A 9,611-nucleotide genomic window follows, 5' to 3' on the forward strand; every position below is an offset into this window, starting at 1 on the left:
AGATATAATGGATAATGGTTCACAATTTGGTGGTAAAGTTGTTGTATTTGGCGGTGACTTTTGTCAAGTTTTACTCGTTGTTCCCAAGGGAACAAGACAAGAAACAGTTAATACAAGCTTAGTCAAATCAGATTTATGGCCTAGTTTAGAAAAACTAAAACTGGCAGAAAATATGAGAGCTAAATTTGATCAATCATTCTGTGATTATTTATTACGAATTGATGGTGGAATAGAGACAGCGATAATTTTTTTTTTTTTTGAGAATCCAGCCGAAGCTTTTTATTAGATAGAGACAATGATAATTGATGACAAAATAAAGCTTCCTCCCTTTATGATTATTCCTTATAAAGATGATTTTACTTCTCTTTGTACTTTAATACAAGCTGTTTTCCCAAACATAAAGAGATATTCAAATAGTGTAAAACTTATGATAGATAGAGCAATATTAACTAAGGGTGTGCATGGGTCGGGTTGGGTCGGGTTGAGGGGATTTTTTTATCCAACCTACCATGGTGGGTCAAAAAAAATTAAACCCAACCCAACCCATCACATAAGTCCAACCCAATCCACATGGGTTGGGTCGGGTCGGGTTGAACCCATGGGTTGGACAAATTTTTATTATTATTATTATTAAATTGAGTAGAAAAAAAATATAAATATTAATCTATATATATATATATATATATATATAAAACCGAAGCTTTTGAAGCTTCCACAATTTTCCATGTCAGCACAATTTTTAAATATAATATAAAAACAAAATATTTAAAAAAAAAAAAAAAAACATAAAACTGATGTCATGGGAAATTCAGCACATATAGTAATATATAAATCTCTTAAAACCTAAACCTAAACCTAAACCTAAACGTAAGGACTAAATATTTATGCACCTTCTCTTGTTTTCCTGATGTATTTGGTTTATGGAACATTTGCAACGCAGAATCCAGGTCACGGAATGCTGACAAAATTGATGGGGAGAGAAGTTCAAAGGTATATAGGTTTTGGAGTGTTTTGAACTTCAGCCAGATAATAAGATCTTTCTGGAATTGATTCCAATTTTTCCCAAGATAAGGATGTGTTGTAGGTTGACTGGTCTTCAAGTTATAGTATACTAATTGAATAGCTTTATTTTACTAATACTTCTGTCATTCTTTGCAGTCTCATGCTTCACAAATTCTTGGTTTTAAATTTCAATATGAACTGATTCCAATTTTTCCCAAGGTAAGGATGTGCCGTAGGTTGACTGGTCTTCAAGTTATAGTATACTAATTGAATAGCTTTATTTTACTAATACTTTTGTCATTCTTTGCAGTCTCATGCTTCACAGATTCTTGGTTTTAAATTTCAATATTATTAGCGTATGGAAGTAAATAGTCCTATACCATTTGGGCTGTATAAGGTTTTAAGAGATTTATATATTATTACTTTAGTGGCTGATTTCCCGTGCATCAGTTTTTTTTTTTTTTTTTTTTTTTTTTTTTTTTTCAGTCAACAATGATGATCAATGTCTCTGTAATTTTCTCTTTTTAATAAGTGTTTTTCAAATTCATGGTAATGGGGTTGGCCTCTCTTCACAGAGATATTTTATAGAAATTTGTGATTTTCTAAGATGGGGTTTGCCAGATAGTAAACTTAGCATAATCTCAATGATTTTCTATAGATTATGCTATTTTACCGTGTTTTCTTTTCTTTTGTAGCATGTAGCTTATCCAAATTTGGACAGTTCCACCTTTCTTTGGTGTCTATGATAGTCATGGAGGTTAGCATATGGCTTTTATTTATTTTTCCATATTTTCCTCCCATATCATTAAAAATTTCTTCCAATTAAAATTCCTTTTCGAATTGAAGTTTTTTTTTGTAAGCCATTGCAAGTTCAAGCAATGGCTTCTTCATCAAATTGTAACACAAATTGAAGTCATACAAGAGCAAATCATGCAATGGTGTAGTTTCTTAATCAATTTAAGATTTTAAAAATTATTTTAATTTTCCTCACAAATAGGTAGGTTCCCGTGCATAGCACGGGTTAGTGACTATTGTATGTTTCAATTGCTTCTTTGTTATTTATTCTTGAGGTTTGTCTCCACCTTTTTTTTTTTTATATGAACTTTTGGTCTCAAATTTAGCCATTTCTTTGTTTTGGATTATAGGTTTGGCCATATAGTGGATCTCACTAGCATTACATCAGTTCTTTATCTCAAAGATAAGACTTTTATTTCTACTGCAAGAACTATTTAGGTATGTATCCCTTGCAAGCACACATGAACTTAAATTGTCTTTTAATATGTGCATGCTTTATTATTTTCCAATAGTTTTCCCGTGCATCGCACAGGTTAGCGACTAGTTTATTAAAAAAACCTAAAGATTAGTATCAATGTAACTCCTTATAGGTAAACAACACTAATGACTAAACAGCAATAGTAATTTACTAGGGTTTGTGTGAACTAATTGGCTTTTATATAGGATAGGAAGAGTTGATTATTTTAAAAAAAAATTTATTAATTATATAATATTATATATATATTAAATATATGAGTGGGTCGGGTTAGGTTTGGCAGGTTTGAAATTTTATGACCCAAACCCAACTCGACCCGCTATCAAAGAAATTTTTGTAACCCAACCTAACCCACCAAGGCCTAAAAACCGACCCAACCCAGTGGGTTGGGTTGGATCGGGTTGGTTTTGGTAGGTTGGCAGATTGGCTGCACACCCCTAATATTAACACCTAAAAATGATGATGTCGATGAAATAAATTGTATCCTTATAGATAAACTACCAGGACCTATAACCAGATATTATAGCTTTAATGAGACTATAGATTGTTGTCAACAAGGTCAACAAGAAGACTTCTAATGGTCTTCCTCCACATGATTTAGTATTAAAATAGAATTGCCCAATAATTTTGTTGAGGAATGTAGACCCTACAGAAGGTTTATGCAATGGAACAAGATTTATATGCTATGCATTTCAACCAAATGTCATAGATGCAGAAATTGCTGTGGGTGATCATCGCAAAAAAAGAATCTTTATACCTAGAATTCCATTAAAACCATCTGAGAATGCAAATCCTTTCCCATTCAAAAGAACCCAATTTCCTATTCGTCTAAGCTTTGCTATGACCATAAACAAGGCTCAAGGCCAAACATTAAATTTTGTCGGTATCTATCTTCCTCAATCAGTATGTGCACATGGACAATTATATGTTGCTCTTTCTAGAGCAAAAACAAAAAACTCTGTGAAGGCACTCATTAGGCCAACCTCTTGTGGAGACTTAAATGATGGATGCACTAGAAATGTTGTTTATCAAGAAGTATTAATATTGGCAAAAATTGCATTAATATTTGGAGATTTGATAATGGAGGTTTGGTTTTTGTATTGGATTTGATTTGTAATTTATGATATCTCTATAGTTTAATCTTATTTTCATATTTGATTTGGTTTCAGGTTGAGATTGAAGCTATAAGTTCAAAGGAAATACGGTCTATATTCTTTACGTCCTGTTTCATTTTTGTAAGTTAATTTTCCATAATACTGTGTAATATTACATGATTTTTACTTGAGCACTTGCATATTTTTGTTTAATTTAGCTGACATTTACTTGTGCTTTATTCATAATCTTATTTCTGTTGCTTATCTTTTCTCTACAATGACTTTACTTTTGCAGACCAACAAAACGATAAGTAAAACAAAGAGAACTGAGTCTACTCCTCTAGGCTCTAGGCGCAAGTGTTGATTAATCTCCTTTCTTACCCACATTTTGAATTCCCTGCCTCCTATTTACTGATTCTCTCTAGACTCTTTATTTAACATCTAAATCAATCTCTTCCTCCCATAAATTGCATTATTATAATTTTTGTACCTGTCTTGATTGGACTTGAGTTTGAATGGCTGTCTTGGGAATACTAAATAAAAGATTAGCCATTCCTCCCTCTTTAACATCCATTCATTTTGAGGTAAGCTTTCAATTTATTTATTAATACTCTTAGGGCCTGTTTGGTACATGTGATTAAACACATGTTTTTAGTTTTTAAACAACATTACACGTATTTTCACATACTTTTTCATCCACATGTATTTCCAAAAAAACTGAAAACTGTTGTTTAAACACACGTACCAAACAGGCCCTTAATATTCTATTTTGACTCCCTCTATAATTTTGAGTTTTATAGATTTTTATTTTTATTTTCTATTTCATGGATTTGAGTATAAGGAATTTATGAATCTTGGAATTTTAACTGTTCTAATCATATCATAAAATATTTATTTGAAGTTAGATAGTGTTTTGCATGTGCCTTGCACGTGCAACAAAACTAGTCTATATAAAAAAAGGAGAGTTTCGGTGGTTTGTTTTGTATATAGATTGTGGTTTTGTAGTTTTGTAGAGTCTTTTGGTTTTGTTGCTTGGTCAATACCACTGACAAAAGTGTGTGGTGCAAGGCTATGAGGTCACTTTTTTACCCCTAAAAGCATTTATAAGTTACATAAACTTAAGGTGCTTTGGTCTTTTCGTTTTGGTACTCATTACTCTCAATTGTTTGTCTCTCTTACCTTTAGCTAATTCATTTGTTTCGGCATTGAAGGTATTTTCATTTTTATTTCTTTCATCTTTATTTGTTAAATTAGTATATACTTGGTGTGCTGTCACAGGCAACCAAAAATAAAACCTATACTCCTAAAAATATATGTAGCGGTGTGAGTAAGAATCATTCTCACGAAGAGTATCTAGCCTAGTTTTATGCTACGTGAACAAGGATAGGGGGGGTTTGAGTATAAGGATTTCAAGAAAAACAACTAAGGAACAATTTAAATCAAAGTATCAAAATCAATCAAGAGAACAAACCTTGGTCTAAGTCAACATCCACCATCGGAATATTATAACTGATCATCGATGCAAGCATATATCAATTCACACTTTAAATTTTCACCGTTGGAACTATTTTCCTATTTCTCTTTATTTGTAGTTAATTAGAAAATAAGCAATCTAATAAACCCTAACTACTAAACAACCCAAGACAAGCGCTAAAGGTTTAATCTAATAGTAGCCTTAAGAATTAGAAAGATCGATGAAACTAAATAACACAAGCACAAGCGGTTGTATTTAATTTAGTCGAGTGTTCTTTCTAAGATCTAATAATTTCTAACGAAGAAAATCATTAAATCTTGGTTGCTTCATAAATTAGAGAGATCAAATAGTTACGGATTTGATATCTAACCTAGGAGTAGATTGCAACGAATAATAAACTAGTAGGCCTCCTAGTAATTAAACGAGACAATCATGAAAATAGGCACAGAAGAACATCCGATATTCAAAGCATAAATTGAACAATAAAAACAAATTAGATCTCACAGTTTTATTGATTCCAAGACTTCAGTTTCCTTCGACCAAGTATAAAGTTTAGCCAAGCAGGGCCATGATGAAAACTGAAAGGAGAAGTTAGAGAAGAGGGGAGAGAGAGGCGTGTCTCTCCAATCTGATTTCTCCTCTCCCTTTTACACATTAATTCCCCCTTTCCAAGCCTACAAGATCTCCTAAAAATATTCTAAATATTATCCTAAAATAACAACATCCAAATCTAACTAATTAAAGAAAAAATAAAAAAATAAAATAGAGTCTAATATAACTAGGAAAGTGGTGTTTTCAGCTGGAAATTTCGTGCACCAGATCTGAAAACTTCCAAAAATAAACCGCATCAAATCCGCTTATTAGAATTGTAGGCTAAGGAATGTTCCAAAACGTCAGCAGTGCAGGTGCAGCAACTTCATGCCCAATTTCGACCTTGATGCAGCCAGTATCTCTCAAAACTCAAAAAATGAAAGTCGTAGAGATTTTTCTTGGCATTCCATAGCATCTTGAATCATCTCAATCGGAGATCAGATGAGAGAGTTATGCCCATATTACAAAGTGATGTTGAAACAGTTCAAGATGTTAGGACATATGTGTTACACATGTTAGGAACATATGTCACTATTTTATGTAATTCGCTAATCCATTAACAAAACGCACTTTACTTGTAATTGGGTAAATCTAGGATGTGTTTAATGCTTCAAGAAACAAGGTTTCAAGTTCAAGTGTTAAAGCCATGCAAGTCTGTCCAAAAATCAAGTGTGAAAGTGCTGTTCATTAGAGCTCGACAGCTAGCGTCTATCGAGATTTAAAGAGAACTGTTTCAGCCCGTTACTCGACAGCTGCTCGACAGATAGGGTATCTGTCAAGGTTTATGAAAAACAGATTTTTTAGTTCTATTTTCATCCAATCTATGGGTATATGTTTGGGTTTTCTTTTCTCACAACCCTAGACATATATAAGGATTATTTTAAGGGCCGTCAAAGGTGACACAAGTTGCACAAGTGTAGAGCAAAGTTTTGTTCATGCAAATTATAATTGAAGACAGAATTTGTCCTAGTTCATCTATCTCTTGAAGAAGTTGCTGTGTTTGTACACTATAGGGTTTTGTGACCAAGGAACTTCTTGATCTTCATCGTGTGATGAACTGAAGAACTTTGTAGCCAACATCCTTCTCTAGTTGGTGATTGAAGTCACATACTGAGATCTGCGCAATTGGTTAGTCACGTATTGGGAGTTGTGCATTAAAAGGAGAGATTGTCACTACAGAATAAGTCTACTTGGGTATTGGGGTAAGGGTTCAACTGTAGGTTGGTATAAGGTACTGGGATTCTTTTACTTATAATCGCTTGTTGTGATAATAGTGGATTCTAGGGAGTGATGACCTTAAAATCACCCGGTGGGGTTTTTGCCGTGTTGGTTTTCCCCATTTGTAAACAAATCACTATGTCATTTATTTTTTGCTGCATATTTAGTTATTTGGTGATTTTTTTGTGTTGCCACGCATATTGTATGTTAATCTGATTAATTAATCAACTTGGTTAATTAATTAATTGCTTAGTTCATCACAAGGGGTCAATACATTCTTGACCTATCACAGGATTGCCCAATTAGCTTCATTTTGCACTTAACGCCTCCATTTGCATCCTAAATCAAAATATAAGAATAATGAGTACATTTAGGCACCAAATGAGTGTAGAAGACTAAACATTAAGGGAGAAAAATATGACAATTTGCATTCTCATCAATACCATTGCGTTTTGTAGTTGATAAAGTAGCTAGCAAATTAGATTGTTTGGGCTCACCTTTGGCATCACTTTTTAAATAAAATTAGTATATACTATTGTCTAGGATTTGTTATGAAAATGTTGTGAAAGTATTGTGAACCTAGCATTTCTCTTTAATGGAATTGTTGTTTACTTTTAAATATTACATTTCTTGTGCCAACGAAAATTATATTTACCTGTAATTGCTTTTGCTGATGAACACATTACACATTTTTTGCATTTTCTTATTTAAGGATCAAGGCAATTAGGTTAAGGCAATATCATGAAGATATCATTTGATAAATACTGGTAATAGATCTAGCTGACTTTGCATTTAAGATCCACTTGACTAAGCATTTTATTTAGAGAAAGTTAACTTTTATTGAAACAAGCTTTACACGCATTGTGTGGAATTCAAGTAAAAGCCCATTGTGTAGGATTCAAACAAAGGTTTGTACGCATGAAGGATTCATACATCGGAGAGATGCAGATCATGATCATAGAAATCATCGCTGCGACTCCAGCGGCAATGATAGCATCTTTTGATTCAATTCAGCAAGGTCTTGTATTTGCTCATTATCATATGTTGTAGGAATTGTAGATTTCTGGTTATGTTTGTAACATTAATTACTCATCCACACCAAGCTATTATTGTATATAAATTATTAGTGTTCATTCTAAGTGATATAGAGAAATTAATTTTTAATTAAAAAAAAGCGAAAATACCATTTTAGTCACTACATTTTGGGGTTACAGTCAATTTAGTCCCTATATTTTGGTAGCAGTCAAATTGGTCTTTGTTTTTTTCAAATTGCAATCAAATTGGTCCATACCATTAACTCACTAACTAAAAAAAAAAAAAAAAGGAAAAATGCTTTTGTGGCTAACGGATTGCACAGTTGGCATACTTGAAGCTTACATGACTTATAAAATAATATTTAAAAAGCTACTCAGCATATTAGCAAATAAAAGAAGCCACGTAAAACAAGAATCAAATTGATGATTTTCTAACATAAAAAATAATAATAATAAAAACTCATTTCCCTGTTGTTAGGACATATGTGTTTCATGTTAGGAACATATGTCACTATTTTATGTAATTGGCTAATCCTTTGACAAAATGCACTTTACTTGTATTTGGGTAGATCTAGGATGGGTTTAGTACTTCAAGGAACAAGAGTTCGTCTAGTATTGAAGCCATGCAAATTTGTCCAAGAAACAAATGAAGAAGTGCTTATTCATTAAAGCTCGATAGATAACTATCTATCGAGGTTTAATGAGGCTCGACAGATACTATCTATCGTGGTATCTATCGAGAATTACGAAAATCAATTTTTTAGATCTGATTTTCGGCCCATGCTTATGTATTTGTGTAGGGTTTCTTTTCTCACAACCCTAGACATATATAAGACTTATTTTAGAGGCCATCACATAAGAGAATACAAGGAGAATGAATGTAAAAGGTGACCGATGCCTTATTCTCTCTGAAAGAAACTACTGTGTCTTTGCGCCTTAGGGTTTTGTAACCAAGCGCTTATTGATCTTCATTGTTGATAAAGTGAAGAACTTTACAACCAACATCTTCTTCAAGTTGGTGTGTTAGTCACGTACTGGGAGCCCTCCATCATTGGTTAGTCACGTACTGGGATCCATGCAAAGAGGGTGGTGTTCATATATTGAAGAGTTCAAAGGTTCTGAAGCGATAGAAGGTTTTTGCTGTAAGTTCATCTACGGGGATTGTAGAGTCTAGAGACAAAGGTTTTGTACTAGATCTGAAACTTCTCTTTACTATAGTGAATTGCTTTTCGGGAAGGTTTCCCCTCAGGTTTTTTACTGTGAAACTAGTTTGTTTCATTGGTTTTCCTCGGTCATCATATTTTGTCTTATTTATTTTTCCACTGCGTGATTTTGACATGATATTGATGTATGTTCGGTTTAACAAGTTTTATTCATAATAAATCTAATTAACAACTTGGGTTTAAAACTTGTTAATTCTATCAACCGGGGTCTAAATTTCCTAACACCTATTACTAGAAACCAAACCCAACCCAGAATGGTAGAATCTTATATTTGATCCCCTTCCTCTGTCACTAAAATCACAAAAGATAGAACAAAACACAAATGACTAAACCCATAACTAAAAACCCAAATCAAAATTTCTATTAAAAAAAAAATTACTAACCCATTACTAAAAACACAGAACAAAACACAAAACCCATTACCGAAAACACAAATAAAAAATTTCTATAAAATAAGATCTTGCCCCATGTATGGTAGTGAGGACTACCTTGCTATCTGACGTGGGGAGGATCTGCTTGCTGGAGAACTACCAGGAATCTCACTAGGTCTTTCAAAGATCTTTAGTTCAAAAGAAAATAAGATTTTTTTTTTTTTTTTTTTTAGTTCTTTTCATTTTAGTGCTAGATTGTATGGGTATTGCATGTAAAAGTATTGTTGAGATTTTAATTCATTTCATTTTTTAATGTGATGTTGGCAAGCTTATT

This window comes from Quercus lobata, chromosome 3, assembly GCF_001633185.2.
Source record: "Quercus lobata isolate SW786 chromosome 3, ValleyOak3.0 Primary Assembly, whole genome shotgun sequence".
In the NCBI taxonomy this organism is placed as follows: domain Eukaryota; kingdom Viridiplantae; phylum Streptophyta; class Magnoliopsida; order Fagales; family Fagaceae; genus Quercus; species Quercus lobata.